The sequence below is a fragment of the Perca fluviatilis genome, chromosome 1, assembly GCF_010015445.1.
Source record: "Perca fluviatilis chromosome 1, GENO_Pfluv_1.0, whole genome shotgun sequence".
NCBI lineage: Eukaryota > Metazoa > Chordata > Actinopteri > Perciformes > Percidae > Perca > Perca fluviatilis.
The window spans coordinates 3,592,749-3,614,560 of NC_053112.1; the positions used below are offsets into that span (position 1 = coordinate 3,592,749).

The 21,812-nt window shown below is 38.4% G+C and overlaps 3 long non-coding RNA genes across 3 annotated transcripts; all 3 read right to left on the reverse strand.

Annotated features, from left to right (window-relative positions):
- Window positions 1-6,183: 6,183 nt before the first annotated feature.
- LOC120564109 lies at window positions 6,184-9,416 on the reverse strand. Its single transcript, XR_005640061.1, has 3 exons — window positions 9,357-9,416; window positions 7,511-7,575; window positions 6,184-6,221 (listed from the first exon to the last, which is right to left on the reverse strand). It is a non-coding gene; the product is annotated as an uncharacterized LOC120564109 (long non-coding RNA).
- A 7,460-nt stretch (window positions 9,417-16,876) lies between these two features.
- Window positions 16,877-17,268, reverse strand: LOC120564113. The gene is made up of 3 exons (XR_005640062.1): window positions 17,230-17,268; window positions 17,100-17,138; window positions 16,877-17,000 (listed from the first exon to the last, which is right to left on the reverse strand). It is a non-coding gene; the product is annotated as an uncharacterized LOC120564113 (long non-coding RNA).
- Window positions 17,269-18,795: 1,527 nt separating this feature from the next.
- LOC120564118 lies at window positions 18,796-19,199 on the reverse strand. Its single transcript, XR_005640063.1, has 3 exons — window positions 19,083-19,199; window positions 18,949-19,005; window positions 18,796-18,835 (listed from the first exon to the last, which is right to left on the reverse strand). It is a non-coding gene; the product is annotated as an uncharacterized LOC120564118 (long non-coding RNA).
- Between the last annotated feature and the right edge of the window lie 2,613 nt (window positions 19,200-21,812).

Here is a 21,812-nt window from a genome sequence, read left to right on the forward strand (position 1 = left end):
GTGGTTTGTGCTGCGGCCACTTCCTGTGTTAAATGAATACAAACATAGACAGTTCCTAACCATACGTTCAGTTCAGTTTGTCAAGATGGCTGCAGATACTCTCGCTGCACCACGTTTGAGCTTGAATGTGAGATATAAGAGAAACATTGAAGAGAACAGCGGAGAGGAAGAGGAGAATCAGGTGGAGATCTTAGAGGATGAAGAGCATCATGCTGATCTCGAGCCACAAAGAGTCAGTAAGTCTGAAATGATGAGTGTTGTAAAGGGGAAGTTCATCTCAATTTCTGTGAGGCTTTATTTAAACTAGATATTTAATTTCACAATTAATCAATCTACTAATTCACTGTGAGTGTTTATCAGGTGTCTTGGAGATGTAATCTGTTGCCTCGTGAGTCATTATTCTTATCGTTCAAAAATGTTCTGGATGTATTTTGTCTCTGTAGGACCACGGAGCCCTGTAGCCAGCAACAGAAGGAGCTTCAGAGCTACTGCAGTGACTCTGGGAGGGGTTTATCTTCTGCTATTGGCTGGACTCTTCATTCGCTGTGAGTAATTATGTTTTTAATACAAACTGACATATCTTAAAGGAGAAATATCATGAAATACGTTTTCAGTGCTTGTGCAAATATGTTTGGGTATTTGGAGTGCCTACCAATCCCAACTGTGAAATGAGACCCAGTCAGGTTTTTGTAGGCTGCCTAGATCATAAAACATGCGATTCAACAAGATATTCACATTTGACTCCCCTTCCTCTTTCTCATGCAGGCTCATTAGAAAATACCGCCCCAATCTAAGTATATAACCCACGGCATAACCACTAACTATTCTTTTTCATAAGCCAATCACAACAGAGGGGTGGGGTGTTAATATGACAGGCCCTAAAACGGAGCTTGTTTTGGTTTTGTTTCACACTTGATACTGTCATGGTTGTGGTTTTCAGTTTCAGTTTTTCCTGTTTCATTCATTCAATTCATTCATAGTCAAAGTGATATTTCATTGTGTGTAGGATGTTAATTATTTCTGTCTTTAGTTTAAAGAAGAATGATTCAGTGTTGTTGGTCTGTTTCTTACTTTGTTTTCACCAGATATTTTTGAGTCTTTTTGCTCTTTTATAGTTTTAAATTTCATACAATCCTTATTTTTTATTTTATTATTACATTTCTCTATGTAACTGTACTTACTGTATTTCTGTTGAGTGAATCAATCAATAAAGCCATAAACCTTCTCTTATATTTCAGTCACTTTGCTGCAGACCAGATACGAGATGCTGCAGACCAAATACGACCAACTGAGCAGCAATTACAGCCAGATCCAGAGGAAAGTTTCTGGTAATAAAAGGTTTCACATCACCATAACACACAGGATCAAACTTCACACTGTCTATAAATTATCTCAAATCTGTCTAACTTTTATCTATTGCTGTTTATCTCAAGATATATCCGTCAAAAACAGTCAGTTACAGAGCCGCTACGAAACACTGAATGTAACTCACAGTCAGTTACTGGATGAAGTAAAGCAGGAGTGCAGAAATAAAGGTGAGAAAGTTTAAAATCAGTAAACACCTGTATTATACACATTTACATCATAGAACTTGATTGCGTATTTACCGTTGATTATAACGGTTTCATGCTGTTAAACTGTTTTGCTGATGATGTGAATATTGCTGTTATGAGATGTACAACCTGAGTGAAAAGTATTTACAGAGTTAACATCCTGACAGGGAAACATGACAGAGGCAAGAACAACCTTTAAATAGTGAAAGTACATTTGTTTGACTTTAAAGAGAAGCTCCTTCTCATGCTGACTCATTAGAAAATACCGCCCCCATCTAAGTATCTCCACCCACGGCTTAACCACTAACTAGTCTTTTCATAAGCCAATCAGAACAGCACATTTCAGCACAGGGCAACTCAAAGTGCTTTACACAAACATCAAACAAAATAGGATATTCAAAAATAAAAGCATTGACGAATACAAATATAATACAAGATAAAATACAAAAATAGAATTAATAAATTAATAAAAATGAAAATAAAGGATAGGCAACATCAAAAAGAAAGGTCTTCAGCCTTAATTTAAAAGAGCTGAGAGTCGCGGCTGACTTGCAGCTTTCTGGGAGTTTGTTCCAGATATATGGAGCAGGGCTGGACTGGGACAAAAAATTAGCCCTGGCATTTTTGGCCCAGGCGCCCACACCCACCGTGATTGGTCAGACACATTCCCTGCAGACAGTCCTCTTAAAATATGCGTGCGTTCCATTAAATGAGTCGCCTAGTGTTCAGCGTTCATGTGATCATTTTGGATCCTTCAAGAGGGGACTCAAGACTTATCTGTTGATCTTACACTTAAATAATTCATTCATTCTTAGAGTTATGATTTGTATATTTATGGTATTTTTATAATTTTTTATTATTGATATTTGATATTGTATTGTCATTATTTTTATTATTACTATTTTGCTTAATATTGGCTTAGCAACTTTAAAAACAGTTTACTGTTAATTTTAACTATTGTAAGATTCTGTTGTGTGGAGTGACAGGAAGAGGACCCAAATGCAGAGGGAGGCAGGCAGGCAGGAGATGGTCGAACTCAGGGTTTTAATATAACAAAAAACGGCAGTACACTGACTGGAAAACTCACAAAACAAAACCACAAACTGACGGGCAAAAACACAGGCCAGAACACAAGACACAAGGAAGCACACAAGTCACAGGGGAGAACACAAGGGCACGGATACAAAACGAACTGACAAGACACAGAGGGATTCACAGAGGTTAAATACATGAGGTAGGGAGCAAACAAGGAACAGGTGGTGACATCAGGTGCAACACATCAGGGCGGGGCAGGACAATCAACCAAGGCGGGAAAACTCAGGAAGTAAAGCTAGACATGACAAGACAGAAAGCAGACTATCAAAATAAAACAGGAAGCAGGACAAACAGACAAAACATGACGTAACCTAAACACAGACACTTGACACAACACCAGACAAAACCAGGGATAACAGAGATGACAGGAACACAATGCAGAACAACAACAATGGGGAACAAACACGCAAAATACAATACGGTCAAACCAGGGTAACAGAAACATACAAAACAGGAAAAATACATACAAGGGCAAACACATACAAACAGGCGGCAGAAATGTCCAAAACCATAACAGATTCATATTTTGTCGCTTTGGACACAAGTGTCTGCTAAATACAATAACCATAACTATAACCCTTCCCAAAAGCTAGAATAAAGCTGAGAGTAGTATATGCCCTGGAAAAGAGCACCAATACAAGAGAAGCGAATTAAGCCATTCAAGGAACACTGATGCTTGTATCATCACTGATTTTATAGATCACACAGACTTTTCAGCTAGCCAACAGGCTAACAGCTAGCATTTTCAATGTAAGCTTAAGCTGTTAGGTTACCTGACAGCCACTAACTTTAATGTAACAGCCAAACTGCTTGTTATCGTTATGACATGACACACACACACACACACACACACACACACACACACACACACACACACACACACACACACACACACACACACACACACACACACACACACACACAGACAGCCTCCCTCCCTTCCTGAGAGTCTGTGTTAATTTGCCTACTCCTTACCACATCGTCATCTACTGTCTCTTCCATCTTTTCCTCACTCGCCTCCTCCTCGCCTTCTTCCCTGACATCGTTGTTTCTGCTTCTATAGCCAGCCACCTCTCCTCCTCTACTTCAGGTAATGCTGATGTTGAAGCAGCTACTACAGACCCAAACATTTTTGAGGAATCCGCCTGTAGATTCTTAATCTTTTTCTCCTCTAATTTCTCTGCACCTTCCTTGCACTTGGTGGTCGTTTGTCCATTTTAACGTGAATGCTAAACTTCCAGCATAACTACAGCTCGTGTCTCAGGGCCGGGAGGCGTGGCCATAGTGGGATTCGTAAATTTGCGGCCCGGAGTGGGAAAGGGGGTTCCTGGATTTCATTGGGTCAGGCCAGTGCCAATAAAGATAATTAACCAATGGGCCGCTGTGAGTTCTTTATGGGCCGGACCGGCCAAAAAATAAAAAAAATGCCTATTTATATCGGCGTACGGCCCAAAAGTCTGTCGGTCTGGGGACAGAAAGCAGGCCTGTCCCAGATGACCTGAGAGGTCTGGTTGGTTCATAGTGGAATAACAAATCAGAAATATATTTTGGCCCTAAGCCATTTAAGGATTTATAAACCAGCAGAAGTATTTTGAAGTCTATTCTTTGAGCCACAGGAAGCCAGTGTAGAGACTTCAGTACTGGAGTGATGTGATCCACTTTCTTGGTCTTAGTTAGAACTCGGGCAGCAGCATTCTGAATCAGCTGCAACTGTCTAATTGTTTTTTTAGGGAGACCTGTAAGGACACCGTTACAGTAGTCAAGTCTACTAAAGATAAAAGCATGTACAAATTTTTCCAAGTCCTGCTGAGACATAAGTCCTCTAATCCTTGATATATTCTTATAAAGTTGTGTATCGTCGGCGTAGCTATGGTGACTTATTTTATTGTTTACCATAATACGAGCTAGAGGAAGCATGTAGATGTTGAACAGAAGAGGTCCGAGAACAGAGCCGTGGGGAACTCCGCACGTCATGTTTTCATGCTCAGATACATGATTGCCTATAGACACAAAGTAGTCTCTATTCTTTAGGTAGGATTCAAACCAGTTTAGAACTGAGCCAGAAAGACCAACCCAGTTTTTCAATCGTTCTAATAATATATTATGGTCAATCGTGTCGAATGCAGCACTGAGATCAAGCAACACCAAGACTGTGGTTTTGCCACTATCTGTGTTTAAGTGGATGTCATTAAATACTTTAACAAGAGCTGTCTCAGTACTGTGGTGTGGTCAAAAACCAGACTGGACCCAGCGAGCAAGAAGTAGTCTAGAAGACGTCTAAAAGACGTCATTCTTAGACGTCCAGAAGACGTCCTCACAGGAGCCAGAATGAAAGTTTTTTTGACGTTTTCTGGACGTTGTATAGACGTAAATTAAAGACGTACTAAAGACGTCATTCTTAGACATCCAAAAGACGTCTTTTCTGGACGTTGTATAGACGTAAATTAAAGACGTTCTTCGGACGTAGTTGTTAGACATCCAGAAGACGTCCTCACAGGAGCCAGAATGAAAGTTTTTGTGACGTCTTTTTAGGACATTATTTAGATGTCAAAAACGTGCTAAATATGTCATTTTTAGACTGCCAGAATAAAAGTTGTATTAGATGCGTTTTCTGTAGAAATGTCAAAGATGACTGTTAAGATTCTGTTAAGAAAGGCTTCTATTAACATGGAAATCCCATCTGGACATATTTGCAAGGATCAAAATAAAAAAAAAAAAATGTTTACTTCAAACCATGGCGTTGAGTGAGTTAGTTCTCACTGAGAAAAACCCAGTTACTCATTGTTAATGGTTGTCGTGTCATGAAACTGCAGACAGACCATAGACCTAAATTATTTGAAAGAATATGGATTATATTGATTATTCAATTGAATAATTTTTTTGTTTATATACTAGTCTTGCATTTTTGTATCTTATCAATATAATTGTAATAAACTGCTTACCATTTTTCTGTAAAAAAACTGATCACTTCAAGAAATCAACTATTTAAATTTCAAAATATATTTTTATTAGTAATATTTAGAAAAACTTAAAACAAGAACAGCAAGTATAAATTAACACAATAACATAATAAAACTTAAAAGTCAGAACAGTAAAGTAAAATAAAAGTGCTATAAAATTTTGTAATATTAGCACAGTATATTTATTTATTTATAACCACCACCCCCTACTCTCCCAGGGGCATGTTTTAGGTGGTCCGATGCCGCCGACTTTATTTGGGCCTCTGTGGCAGCTGCGTCCCATTTCATGACAGCAGCTACAATCAAAGCAAAAAATCCTATGTAAAATAAATCAATTCAAATGCCACTGTTGTGGTTTAGCTTGCAGCATAGATACAGATTATGCTTAGATGAAAATTTGAGTAACATCAATTAAATGAAATAGATCACAAATTAAGTAAAATTACATCAAGCCTGATATTAAGCATTCCACACACATTTTTTTTTTAAATTACCATAATATAAAATCTTACCTTTTAATGCTGAAAACAATTTCTTGTCTTCGAGCCCAATTTTATCTTTTTTTCCCTTCCCTTTCAAATTAAACAGTGTCTTTAGGTTGTTGGTGAAGAGCCTAATCCAATCCAAGACAAAAATAATATGCAATTATTCCACCACATGCAGAATTGTCTTAAAAAAAAAACAGTGATTTTGCATTGGCATTATGCACAGCCACACTATTTTTACCTTCATCAAATTGCCTGAAAAGACACTATACAATATAACCATACAGATCTCTACATACATTACACCTCTTAGCTGAGAAGGACATAGGGCTTCATAAATTAGCCAGCGTTAGCCTTAGGCTGGCTACACAAATTGGCTGCGTCGCATGAGCCTGGCGTTTCTGTTGTGTGGCGGCTGCGTTGCATTTTCTCTGTCTTTGCACACCAGAACGGTGTGTGCCCTCTTTTTTTTTTTTTTTTTTTCTCCCTTTTTTTTTTTTTTTTTTTTTACTCCTAATACACTTCATGTTAAACATAAAAATATACTGATTTGATTTGAAGACAACTTTGGAAGTATTGACTTTTATTCAAGTAAAAAAGTATTGAATTGTTTTATTACATTTATATCTGCATTTATGTCAAAACCTAGAGACTTTCAAACAACATGTTATCGCGTGAAAAATGAGCGTCGGTTCTATTTCTAGTATGCATGCGTTTTCGGCGCGGCATTCTGGGATTGGAGCCAGGCAAAGCCACGGTGCCACTGCAAATTAGCCTTGGGAAGAAATTTCTTATGGTGTAACATACATGTTCAAAAGTTGTTTTAGTCGTACAACAGAAAACTCAGATTGGACAGATAGTCTAGATAGCTGTATGGATTTACCCTGCAGAGATCTGAGGAGCAATTTACATAAATCGACAGAGTTTAAAGTTGTATTAATTTAATTATTAATTTTAAAGAAAGATAACAGAAATTTGGCCAAGAAGAGTGAAATCTGGTGGAATTTCCTCTCATGCCCTCTTTTGTCCGTGAGCCCATGTCTGTCTCTCCTTCTCCCTCTCTTAATCCTCCTGTTATTGTTGTTGGAAACCAGAAATAGGGCTTTTTTTATTCAACGTAGGGAATAAAACAGGGAAGTAAACCGCTGCATTTTATTTTAATGACCATCCGTTTAAATAAAAGTGCATATGTCATCTCTAAGGTGGCTTTGACTTACAAATGTAGCCATTTTCATAAAATATATAATATACAGTTTATCTTTTAGCACTATTTAGCTAAAAAACACCAAGATATAAAAACTATCCATATTGCCAAACCCTAGTGCACAGTCCTACTCTTTACTTAAACCAACAACTAAACCAAACTACCAAATGAAAACAGATTGCGGATCTGTTAAGTTAATAAGTAAATAAATACCTGTCCATCACTTTGTGCGTGCAGTCCTTTACATCTTTCCCACCCACTCTTGCCAGCTGACAAACCTATAATTAAAAAAACACATTCAAATATATTAATGGTAAAAAATTGAGAACATTTGGGTCCAGTTGTTTGCTGCCCTAAAAACATAACATGTAAACCATACAAAAATCATATGTACAAAAAGCTGAAAGAATTTGCTGGATCGATATTGAAATGTATCAATATATAAGATCTCTGCTTTATTACTCTCTTGCATATATTTTCTTGCATAAAATGCGACTGCAGGGTGTGTCTCCTTACAACAAAATTAGCACGCATAATCTTTTGGAACCATATCACCCTGACTGACTTGCAGCTTGGCAAAACAAAAACTCCTGCTGTTCGGATGTTGCCATTTCTGATATATTAACATTTCAACATTTTAATTAAAAGAAATATACTACAGTTTGATCAGAAATACAAATTTTATTATGATAAGCAAAACTTAAGTTACCTAAGACATCACCTACCACTGCAGATGTGTAGTGTATTGAAGTGAAAAGTGGAAATAAGTAGGGATGCACGATATTGGATTTTGGCCGATATTCGATATGCTGATATTTTCAAACTGATTTTGTCCGATGCCGATATCGATATTTTTCCCCTGATATATTTACACTTTAATTTTACTGAAGAGAAAGTCGCTCTCCTGTAGCTACCTTTACCATATTACACTCATGTGTTGTAGATAAGGCAATACACAAGACAAACAAAACACATTTAATTCTACCATGTAGATTTTACAAATCTCCACTGAAAAAAATGGTACATTATTTCACTTAGAGAATAAATGATATGCCAGTGCCACATTTACATTTTTAAGTTAAGACTTCAGTACTTATGAATAAAATAAATAAAAATTTCAAATAAAAAAATGACATCTTTTACTTGAACGTCTACCAATCCTCCACCACACACCATAATCATATCGGCTGATATATATCGGCAGAAATAATCATATCGATGTTGTGCCGATACCGATGTTGTGCCGATAATATCGTGCATCCCTAGAAATAACACCTGTTTTCCGGTTAGAACGTTCTGTGTTCCGCATAGCCCCCTATTGGCATTAGTCAAGTCAAGTTAGTGCTGGGCGGTTTGACCAAAAATGTATATCACGTTTCTTTTTTTTATAATGATGACGGTTTTCCGGTTTATGACATTTTTTTATTTTATTTTCATGCATAGTCAAGTGTTCAATGCATTTTCTACTTGTTGAGAGGAATTACTGCAGTAAATTGACTTAGCATGGTCTATTTTACTGTCATTAGTGAATATTGTAGAATATTTCCACACTAGTAATAAAGGGTTTGCATGGCCCTGAAAAATATGCTGTTGCTTACAAATAAGAGCCAGTCATGCTTCTAATGTAGTGAGGAATCAGAATGCAAAGACAATTGTAGTCAAAATTCAGAACTTTAACTTTTCAAATTTCACTTCTTCTTTTTTTTTTTTTATAAAACCAGTACAAAAAATAGAACAACTTGCAATACAGGTACATTACACAGTATTCAAGTAAAATATAAAAAGGAAATATAAAACAAGTGACTTAGTGAAGTTACAATTTGCATTAATATTACATACACTATCACACACACACTCTCTCTCTCTCTCTCTTTCAATAAGTGTTTATGTTGAGAGGAATGGATTCCAAATGGCTGTTCTCTATCATTTTACATTCAAAGCTCTGGTTTTTGTGTTTAGCGTGAAAGCTCACGTGATTGCCACCAACTCGGGATAACTATCACGAATACGTTTGTTAAGGATAATCAATAGAATTGTAAGCTCATTAGAGGCTCATTACCAAGGTTTCAAATTTGTTTTTATCCAGAAGAGAAGCCTCCTCCCTCTCGAACTCTTCCAATGTGTTAATCTTTATGATCTCAATGCTAGATTTAGGCATGCTCCTCTGGAGTTGTTTGACCTCATCAGTGAGAGTCACCAGCTTTGTCAGCACTATTTTTTGGAATTCTGGCAATAATGACAAATTAAGAAAAAAAAAAATTACTCACTATAATCATGGTTCTTTGGTAACAGCAAGGCATTTCAGTAAAAGTGTGCTCTCTAGAAATCCCAGAAAAATGAATAACTATTCAATTTGTTACATAACACTATTTAACAGGTAAACTTTAACCCTGTATTTGACAAATCAGTTGTATTAAATAACAATTTTATTAAGAGATGGTTGTCATAAATGCCAAAGCATTAAAATGAAAACCTGAAGTCTGATTCACCAGTTACAAAGAGTATGTAATGTATACATAAGTAATTAGTCTGGGTGTTACATGAAAATATTCTTGTACTTCTCGCTTCTGACAGGGGAATGTGGTTGGCACATCCCTATTATAACTGGACATTTCATGTGAAAGACCTAAGCAGGAAAGAAAAAAGGTGTGAAGCGATCAATATATTTAGAACACTTGTACAATGTGCCTCATTGAGTGATACAACCAATGACATTCACCATCTATGCAGACTGATCTCATGAAATAGCGTATGTATGACACGCCAATTCGTATTTCCATTTGTGGCGTGCTATTAACACGCATACTCGCTTTTTTGCGTGTTTATCAACGCCGTTTGTTGTCCATTGACTTAACGTTAAATGACTATAACAGGGTTTCTGCAGGTATTAGCAAATCTTATTTCATGCCATTTTTCATGCCACTTTAAACTAAGGGCGTTTTCACACATACCTCATTAGGTCCGGACTTTTGGACTTTTCAGTTTAGTCCGAACCAAAATTGCATGTGTGAAAGGTGCCTCGGACCACGGTCCGGATCAAAAGACCAAATTTTGGTCCGCTCAAAAGAGGTGGTCTCGGTCCGGACCAAACTGAACCACGGTCCGGTCCGTTTGCAGTATGAACACACTTTTTGGATGGTTCGGACTTTCGGAACTATTAAAGGAAGTTAAGCAACTACGTACCATTGAAGAAGAAGAAAAAAAACAGAAACAAAACAAAACCCCGCTACAACAAGAAAAAATGAGTCGTGGAAGTACATGGGCAGAGGAGGAGATTCGATATTTAATTTCAATTTGGTCAGACGAAAACATAAAAAGTCAATTAGAAAACACTCACAAAAATGCCAACATGTACAAATTGTTTTCTGAGCGGATGAAAGAGAGAGGGTATGAGCGAACGGCAGAGCAATGTCATCTAAAGGTGAAGAAACTGCGGCAACAGTACATAAAGGTACGCGATGCCATCAGAAAAGCGGTGCGTCCAACGAATGCAAAGGACACTTTTGCTTTCTACGGGAGATGGATACTATTCTTGGCACTCGTCCAACAAGCTCACCAATTAAGGTACTGGAGTCTTCCACATCCTCAAATGAAACTGCGTCCAGTGGGACTGAAAACACTTCAGAAAGTGGTGAGTAAGCTAGTAGATGTGACTGTCAACATATTTTTTAGTCATCATTATTTCAACAAAATTGACTAGCCTAAACACTATAGCCTACACTAAACAATATGAATTTAGGTAGGCTACATATGAAATGTTCAAAACAACGAATGAGCCATCTATTAATCATAATGATATCTCGTATTATATTGTAGATTAGTGGCAATAGTAAGCTATTGGCTATCAATCTTATGCATACATTTATAATTCTGTTCTAAATTCTAAATATGTTCTAATTCATTTTGCAGGAGAAAACCCTGTTATCACCAATATAGAGGGAAATGAGCCAGGCAAAAAAACTCCTTGCAGTAGGAGAAAGAGGAGGGGCAAAGATACTGGAATGGAGATGTACAAGAGGTTTCAAGAAAACTTCAACCAAGCAGAAGACCGTAGGCAGGAGAAAGAGGATGCCACTCTGGAAAGGTGGATGCTAAAAATGCAGGAGTCAGAGGAGAGGCGCTTCAGGATGCTAATGGAGCAGCAGGCAGCCACAAACACGATGTTTATGAATGTAATGCAGACATTCATGCAAGGAAACAACCAAAGCCAAGCTCCACACAATGCAACATCCTGGAGTCCTATGCATCCACATCATCAACCTCATTCACCTCTTCCAGCTCCCAGTGACTGGGCTGCACGGCGGTCTCCACACCCAGCTACCCAGGCCCAACCTACAAACCCCTTTGCTCAGGCCCCATACACCCTGTATCAAAATGATAGTGGTGAACCAAGCAATGAAAACCAGCAATTTTTTCAGTTGTAATTTTTATTATTACCCAGCACTTTAATTGTTTTATGTTGTATTTGATGCTAAGTTATATTTTAAGTCTGTTAGTGAGGTGCTGAAAAATAATAACAGTTATGAAGAAAGTATATGAGCCATATTCTCATTGTTAATTTCTGTCAGACTTGCATTTTTCATGTTTGGTGCTAAAGTTCAGAAAAAAAGTGCAATGTTATTGTCAGGCTTGTGTTTTTTCAGAGTCTGACATGTTTGGTGCTAATGTTTTGAAAGAAAAGTGTATTCTTTAAATACATGTCATTGTTTTTTTCATACAAAATGACAAAATATTTGACCAGTGTCAATAAATGTAATTGTTTTTCTATAACAAATTTGTTTGAACAAGTTTGAACGGTGTGTCATCTCCTTTTACTCAACCACATTTACATGTAATTACTGAACTTTTAATCCAAGCAATCGCTCTGTTTTACCTACAGAGTTAAAAAATGAGCACACAATGCATCCCTAATATTTGCCCCACCACCAATGACTGGGTCTTCAGGGTGTGGTCTCGGTCTTGCATCATTATTGTCTTCATTGCCAAGGTACTCTTCATTGTGGCTTTCACAGAAATTGTGAAGGATACAGCAGGCAAAGATAATGTCACTGATTAAAGTGACATGAACGTCGCATCTTTTTAATAGACACCTCCATCTTCCTTTCAGGCGTCCAAAAGCTCTCTCCACGGTCATTCTGGTTTGACTTAAGCGGTAGTTGAAAGCGGTTTGTTCTGGTGTTATCCCTCTGCCTTCCGGATATGCCTTCATTAGCCATGGTAGCAATGGATACGCGGCATCTCCTAGTATCATTAGGGGTACATCCACATCCTGAATGGTTTCTCGCCACCTTGGACTGAGTGTTCCATTCTGCCCTCGTTCGTAAAGGGAGGAGTTTGCGAATACACGGGCATCATGAACCCTCCCAGGCCAGCCAATGTTGACATCCCAAAACTTCATGCTGTTGTCCACAACACCTTGCAGGATTACGGAGTAGAAGCCTTTGCGGTTGTAGTAGTCAGCTGGGTTGTGAGGTGGTGCCCGAATGCAAACATGAGTGCCATCCACAGCGCCAGCACACTGTGGGAACCCCCATCTGTCGTTGAATCCTTTGACTATTTCTTCAAATTCTGCAGCTGAAGGTGTGTGTAGGTATTCTGGCTTTAGGGTGTCGTTGATGGCAGCAACAACTTGTTGGGTGAACATACAAGCACTCGACAATCCCACACCAAAGAGGTGAGAGAGAGATCGGAGCTCGAGATTGGTGGCCAGCCTCCACAAGCATATAGCCACGCGCAGCTCCACAGGCACTGCCTGGCGGTATGTTGTATCCTGTCGAGTCAGCTTTGGATGAAGACTGTCGCAGAGAATATGGAAGGTGGTTCTTCTCATTCTAAAATTGAGCAACCAATCTCTTTCTGTCCAGTTGTCACATACATGCTGCCACCAAGCATGACATCGTGGTTGGGACCAGATATTCCTGTAAAAGTAAATAAACACAAACACCATTATATTCAGACATTATTAGGTCCTATGTAATAATTAAAAAATAGCATCTAAATAAAATTCATATGCAATAAGGCTCTGTTAATACAACAAGCAGGTAAATGCCTATTGTATTCACTGTTTGTTTCTAATAGCCTAATATGACATGGTGTAGACTTACAACCTGTTTATAGGGCGGTTATGTTCATTACATTTTAACTGGTAAGTAGTTGATGATTGTCATACAATAAGGGAAAGGGTGGATAAAAGACATAGCCTGTCCCTATGGCTTTCCATTGCTTTAAGGCCTATATTCGTTATTTTTCAACTCTTTACTGTTTTGGATTACCCATGTAAAGTCATATTATCACTATCAGTCATTATCATCTTTTCCTGCCCTCTTTCCGTGTCAGTCATTGTAATAGTAACACATATACTGTCTATGGGTATCACTTACCTCACTGGTCTCTCCAGAAATGAAGTTGCCAAGTCTCGCAGGATTGCTTGCAGTCTTCGCCTCCTTTCCTGTCGATATACTTTTTGCACTACGAGAATGTACATTTCTCGCAAGTACTGTGCTTGTAGTTGGTGCTGCACTTGCAGTTGTTTCTGGCGTTGTTGCTGCTGGTAGTAATACCATAATAACGCGATCGGAATTTGCTCATTCATTTTCATTCACCCGGAAAAGACTACCCGCCAAAAAATGACAACACGCCAACGTCAGACGTACGCCCGTCTACTCACCAATCAAAGGGAGACACAACACACGTACGTGGTGACGAAACGCCGTAGGTATGTCATGGAAAGTACTTTAGTCCGCTAGCAAAATCATATGTGAAAACAAAACTTACCAGATCAAATGTATACAATGTAACAAAAACATGAACCTTGGTCCGGACCTTGGTTCGGACTTTCATGTTTGAAAACGCCCTAATTTAATGCCCATGTTCAACTGCAGATACTTTCACACACAAATTGTAAGCATTTGACAATGCCAATTTTTTATATTTGAAAATCCAAATTTAACTGTCAGATGGCTCACAAGACGGTTTACAGTCATTAAACGCAACACAAAGTGCTTCACAAAATAAGAACACAGAAATACAAATATTTAAAACACTGTTCACTGAGCAGCTCGCGTCTCTGCCCCACGGATCTCAAAACAACATGCACCGATAATTAAAGGGGTGATAGAATGATTATATAGGGTATTTCACACTGTTCCTTATGGTCTCCTAATGGGGTATGTAACATTGGTTGGGCTGAAAATGGTCTGGTTAATATTTTATTGGCCCTTATGCATCCCTGTGTTTTGGCCCTATTTGTAACAAGAGCTTTTCTTCCAAATATGGTATTCTCATGAATATTTAGATGAGCTGCGCGCTGATTGGTTGAGCGACTTGCCATACGCACACATTAGAGACGCGCGCTGATTGGTTGAGCGAATCCCCAATACACACACATTAGAGAAGCGACAGAATCTCATATTCCAGACACTGCAATGTTTCATTACCAAATTCACTTTCCGTACTTCTGAGACTTTTTAAGCGAGAAATCAACTATAGAAATCTCAAATATGGGCTGTTTTACAAAAATTGATGGCTAATTGCAAATTTGGTAAGACGTGTCGGACTTTAGGAGCTCCACACAGTCTGACGAGAAAGCGGCAGTCTGCTGGGCTCCATCCCAACGCAAAGTCACCCTTTGTGGATACTGCACTACGGGGCTCCGCGGCCAGCTGTCGGCATAACTATAATATATTTACGGTTTGAATTTCGTCATGCCACTTACATAAACATCATTCCCTAATGTCTTATAAAGCTAACCGTTGTGTCCGATTTGATTTTAAGGCATTTCTCTGAACGCGAGGCGTCTTTGTAGGACCAGCAGCTGCTTGCTATATGTCACATTCATTACAATGGGGAAATGCCGTAGCTAGCTAGCTACACTATCGGCATAACTAAATTATATTTACAGTTTGAATTTCGTCACGCCACTTATACAACATCATTCCCCAATGTCTTATAAAGCTAACCGTTGTGTCCGATTTGATTTTAAGGCATTTTTATGAACGCAAGGAGTCTTTGTAGGATGAGCAGCTGGTAGCTATATGTCCCATTCATTACAATGGGGACATATCGCAGCTTGCTCACTTTCGCATAACTAAAGTATATTTACAGTTTGAATTTCGTCATGGCATGAATATTACAGATTCCTCAAGGTCTTACAAAGCTTAGCTAACACTTGTCCGATTTCGGATTTCAATTGAATGTATTTTTGTGAATGTCAGAGTTAGGAGGAGGCTAGCTAGCTCTCATTGATGGACTCCATCTCACCGCGGCTCTATCAATGAGACTCGCGGACAAGAGGCGTTTATTTCCCCGATTGTTTATTTAAATAATTCAAAACACATACCCATTATAAGATTAACTGGAACCTGCGGGCTGCGGTAAAAGAGTTTGGGCGTAACAAGCTGCGCTGATCGCTCTCACTCACATACCCGGGCATTTAGCTAGCAGGAAGATTTTCCCATTTTTCCGTCATTTGAAATTTATTCCGTTCTTTTGCCACAGCGTACACTCTCTCACATAGACCGTAGACTCACCGCGACGTTGCATTACTAGCATCCGGTGTGCGCGACTATTTTGCACCAACCGTAAAAACAGCCAATACTGTCTGTGACCATTACGCTATACTTCTGATCAAAATTAGATTTAGATGTTTATATAATCAAAATAAATCGTGAAAAACAATGTTTTTATTCCATCAAGTTTACATAATTTTAACCCGAAACATCGAAGTTAATGCTTTTCATGCCATTTCATGCCTTAATTTTCACAAAATCTATTTAATTACTTTTCATGCTTTTTAATGACCCGCGGAAACCCTGTATAAATATATATGACCTACCCCAACCCCGTCCCTAAACCTAACCGTCACTGGGGTTAAGAACATTTATTAATCTTTTCATACCATCTTAGGGAAAAAAAATATCACTCCCCAGATATAGATATTCATTTTGTTCCGTTTCACGCTGAACTTTAATGGCTTTGACATACACGCGGACTCACTGTGACATTTAACGCGTGGACACGCGCGGAATAACATCTTACCACGCGGATTGCTCAAAATGCGTATAGATAACACGCCACTTGGCATGAAAGTGGCGTGTATGTTTATGCAAAGTCATGATGTCATGTTGATCTATGGACCTACCTTCCACAGCCTGGGACCTGTGTACACCTGAGAAACCCAAACTACCAACATTAGTTATCCAGTATGAATAGTATTATTCATGCTAATTTGATATTCAATAAGACAAGCCAAATGTAACTGGCAATACTCACGACTGCTTGAATTGTCCGGCCCACAGACCTGGATGAACCTGTGACGCAAATGTAGCCATTATCAATAGTGCTAATTACCTATGCTAATTTAATATTCAATAAAACACTACTGTGCCTGGCTATACCTTACAACTAATTGAACTGTCCCGGGCCCACAGACCTGGACCTGGGCCGAATCTGTGGAACCCAAAACTGAAACATCAGTTTGTCACGACCAATTAGTAACCTGCATACTAATTTGATAATCTAAAAATGAAAAGTTAAACTCACCACTAGTTGACCTGTCCAAAGACCTGGGTGTGCCTAAGCAATGCAGAGCAGAAACATCAGTCATTCATTATCATTAGTCCTAGTGACCTGCCTGCAATATTCAGCAATGAAAGGCTATACTCACGACTAGTTGACCTGTCACGGCCCGCAGACCTGGCTGTACCTAAGCAATGCAGAACAGAAACATCAGTCAGTCATTATCAAGTGTTAGTTACCGGCTGCCTGCTGATTTGATAATCTGGAAATTAAAAGTTAAACTCACGACTAGTTGTCCTGTCACGGCCTGCAGACCTGGGTGAACCTAAGCAATGCAGAGCAGAAACATCAGTCAGTCATGATCAACAGTCCAAGTGACCAGCCTGCAATATTCGACAATGAAAGGCTATACTCACGACTAGTTGACCTGTCACGGCCCGCAGACCTGGCTGTACCTAAGCAATGCAGAACAGAAACATCAGTCAGTCATGATCAACATTGTTAGTTACCTGCATACTAATTTGATAATCTAAAAATGAAAAGTTAAACTCACGACTAGTTGACCTGTCACGGCCTGTAGACCTGGCTGTACCTAAGCAATGCAGAGCAGAAACAAACATTAGTGATTCTTTATCAACAGTCCAAATGACCAGCCTGCAATATTCAGCAGTGAAACGTTATAATCACGACCAGTTGACCTGTCACGGCCCGCAGACCTGGGTGAACCTAAACAAACCAAATCGAAAATGTCAGTCAGTCATGATAGGAAGAAGTAGATGATAGAAGTAGTAGGGCTGCGCAATTAATCACATTTTAATTAAAATGGCAAAATTTGTTAAAGGCAAAATATGTGTCATACATTCTAAAATAAAGGTATTGTGGTTCTGCAGAGACATCCTTGCCTACAAATAGTATCCTACAGTCTAAAAAATAATCTTTGTTTGGTACAGATCCTCTCAAAAAAAGAAATATTTTTAATATTTAATTTTATATATATATATTTTACAATTAGCATAATGATACAAAAATGATCATTCCCTCAAATATCATAAATCATATCACAGTTGCAATATCAGTAAAATTAATTGCAATTAGATATTTTCCTAATATCGTGTGATCACAGTAGTGATTACTTGCATGTTGATTTGGTATTCTAAAAATAAAAATTAAACTTTGGAACGAATTGTTAAATTAAAATATAATTTGAATAGTAAAAAAAAAAATATTATTTGATTACTAAAATCACAAAATGCTCGATATTTGATGAACAATTGGCTTTATAAACAGACACTACTTCCTGAACTTCAGCCTGCTCCTTTGTTTCCTGTTTGCCATTATTGGACAAACTGATGAATCCAGGTGTGCTTGGCCTATGTAGTCACAGCAACACTAATCAGACACACCTGGATTAATCAGTTTGTCCTATAATGTCAGACAGGAAACAAAAGAGCTGGCTGAAGCTCAGGAAGTAGTTCAACTGTGCATAAAACCAATTCAAGTAAATTCAAGTTACAGAGTGCGAAACATAAGGCAATGTGAGGTTTTTAGTTTACTGAGCTAATGTTATGTATCATGTAATGTTAGTGACAGGCTGCGGCTGGGATTCGGAAGGATGGGTAATAGATTTAACATTAAGTTTAAAATTGTCATCCACCAAGCCAAAATGCTTATGTTATCATTATCATTAGACAGCCAATTATGTTTGTTTCAAATTATTCTAATGTTTCATTACAGTGTTGATAATGCATAATAGTGAAGTACAGGCTTCATTTGAGCATTAAATATTTGAATATTAAAAGAAAAATGAAATTTGAATAGTATTAAATGGGAAGATTGACAGCTCTACTCACCACTATTTGATCTGTCGACGCCCACTGACAACAAAGACAGATAGTTTAATACAAATACTTAACGTAAAATTTGAATCTGGTTAAAATGCGCATGGTCATCTTAGTAACAACTCACCATTCTTTAACTTATTGATTGGTGGAGTGGGAAATACTGGAATTATTGGACTGGAATCTTAGTAAATAAGGGGTATAGCAAAATTAACAGACAGTTTACTTGATTTTGTACTGAGCACAGGCAACTTTTCAATACACATTAAATGAATGCCAAAATAAACATTTCTGTACCTCCTTTCCGCTTTTCTTTATCATCCTCCTCAGCAGTCGCCTCAGACAGGTCAGATCCTTTTAATATTAAAACACGTTGCAATTGTAACATGAGTTTGTGTGTTTTCTCTATTCAACAAATGATGGGTACATACCTTCAACAAAATCGTCAAAATGTTTGTTTTTTTTCATCCTTTTTTGGACTACAACCTCTTCGTCTTCATCTTCTTCACATAGTTCAGCATGGCTGGTTTGATCGTAGTCTTCACACTCATGGACACTTTCTGCAAAGACAGCAAGCATGTCATCAAAGCTTATATCAATGTATAGTCCACATAACTTCTCCAATTTGTTTTACCATTGTATCAAAATATAAGAGGTTACCTGAGGTAATTTTTACTTTCAACAATGGGAAAGTTTCCCAGTCCTCCTTAGGAGCCACATGGTTGTCAAAACAATATTTTGCCCTTTCGTCTTTGGCCATCGAAGGGTTTTCTCAGCTATTATAACCCAGGCATCAGGGATGGTCCCCTCCATTTCCTTCCCATTTTCATTCCACACGGCCCTGACGAAGCATAACCTGCAACAAAATTGAATATAATAAATAAATGAACTATTATATATATCAAGTCAAGTCACGTTTATTTATATAGCGCTTTTCACAATAAAGATTGCCACAAAGCAGCTTCACAGTATGAGTATATATATGTATATATATATTTACTCACTGCTCTTGACTAAAGAACTTTTGAAGCTTTAATAATGATACGTCTATATTTATTTATATTTTTACGCAGTGCAGGTTGTTTGATAATTAAATTTCGGTATATGTCCAAGGCCTACCAGTTAGACAGTAAGGGCACAGGTAAATATGACATCTTTACTGTTGTACTATTGTGACAAATAACAAGTTTGCAGTATTGCTAAGATGTCAATATTTAGTTTAATTATATTTTATTTTTAGAAAGCACAGTGCATTTAGTTTTTGCTTGTTTCGAGATTTGAGTTGAGCCAATACACATTTCTGCAACATCATGCACCCATTTAAATACCCAGTATATACTCAACGTACTTAATGTCTTGCCAATCTTCATAATGAATGTTCAATGCCATGCAGCAGAGGAATCATGACAGAGCCATTGTTGAAAGGAAGGCAGGCTATTTCGACCAAGGTCTTTTTCCTTGACTTCTTTTCTTCTAAGTTACGGCCATTCCCTATGTAAGCAATGTTCAAGAGGTTTGACGGACATGGTTTGTCAAACAGGTCGACAGTGTGTCTCTGTTTTACCACATACGGGCAAACAACTGCACCATCTCCCCTCCTCTCTTGAACAAAAGCAAAGCTCTCATCTTCCAGAAGGAAACAGCTGTCTCTTCTTTTTGATGAAATGTACATTTGGGGCTTTGCTTTAGGCTGTGCAGTGGAATTCCCCTGGGCATGTTCAATTTCGACCAGGCGTTTGGACACCTGCGCTAATGGATTTTGGCCAGTCCTGACCAATCTTTTGATCTGCTGCAAATAGTTCTCATATGGAAAGCAACATATGTCATTTAAAGAGCACCTGAAACGAGAGACATCTTCATGGATGTGTAACAGGGCATGCACATTGTACACCGTAAATGTTTTTCCATAGAGTGCAGGGCAGCTAGACACAAAGTGCCTCATCAGATCAGCAGAAAAATCCAAATAGGCAGCTCTTTTCCTCTCATCTGAGTCCAGCATGATGGATACTGCCACGGTTAATGTCACAAAATGAGCATACAGCTGTGAGGAGACTGTATTTTTTAGTACTATGGGTCCCGTGTACAGAAGAAACTGACGGAACTCTGTGGCTTTCCACCTGTCCAACTCCTGAAGGCCACGGGGCTGTCGTGCAAACTCACTGGGCATCTGGCCTCAGAGCAGGTTTAGTTTTTGTGAGATTTCATTTTTCTGTCTCAGAGAAAGCCTACACAGTTTTGGGCCTCGAGTCAGATACACCAACAGCCACCTAACAACTCCCAAGCAAACCGTATGCATATAATCCAAAACAAAGGCACTGACAACGGGAATCCCAGCAGCTATTAAAGGGCTAGATCCATTTTGATGGCAGGAATACTCTAACTGACTAAATCCTTCATCTGTGCGCAAGGTTGATGTCAGCTGATTGAAGACAACTCTTCTTTCAACATACTGACCTTTCACTTGGCATCTCTCACAGCTGTCATATGCAGTATGACCTTTAATGCATTTTAAATATGCTCTTGCGGGTGCATCACAGATAAAGGTACGAACATTTACGGCATACTTTTTCTAACGAAACACCAGGCCATTCTGTTGGAGATTTTTGAACTCCTCCAAAAAGTCATGAAGATACGCATCAAGGGGCTCAGGTTTGCTTTCCCCGCAGTACAATGCCACAATAAATGGACTGAAATTGCTAAATGTAACCAGTATTGGCCAGAACTGGACTTTACTACTTTTGAAGATTGGTAGTCCATCAATGTTGACATCCAAACTGACTGTACTGTGTTGTTGTCTGAAAGCATCATTTTGAGACAGTACAGGGAAATGCCCCCTCCAAGCCATAGTAAATATACTGTCCATTACATTTTGAATGACTGTCAATGACTTGAGGAGTGTCTAGTAATGTGCGGCATCTTTAGGGAGTACATGTCCATGATCTCTTAGAATCTGCAACAATTCATTTAGGGACCTATTAGTAATTTGATGTCTTGTACTCCACTCTCGCAAGTCATTGCCGATGTTTCTAACTTGGACCTCTGGTTCAGGGTTCAAAATCTCCACATCTGATTCACATATTCCGATGTCAGTGTCAAAGTCTGAACCATAAGTGGTCACACTGATGCTGTGGTCATCAGTATTGCTTCCACCATCATCATTG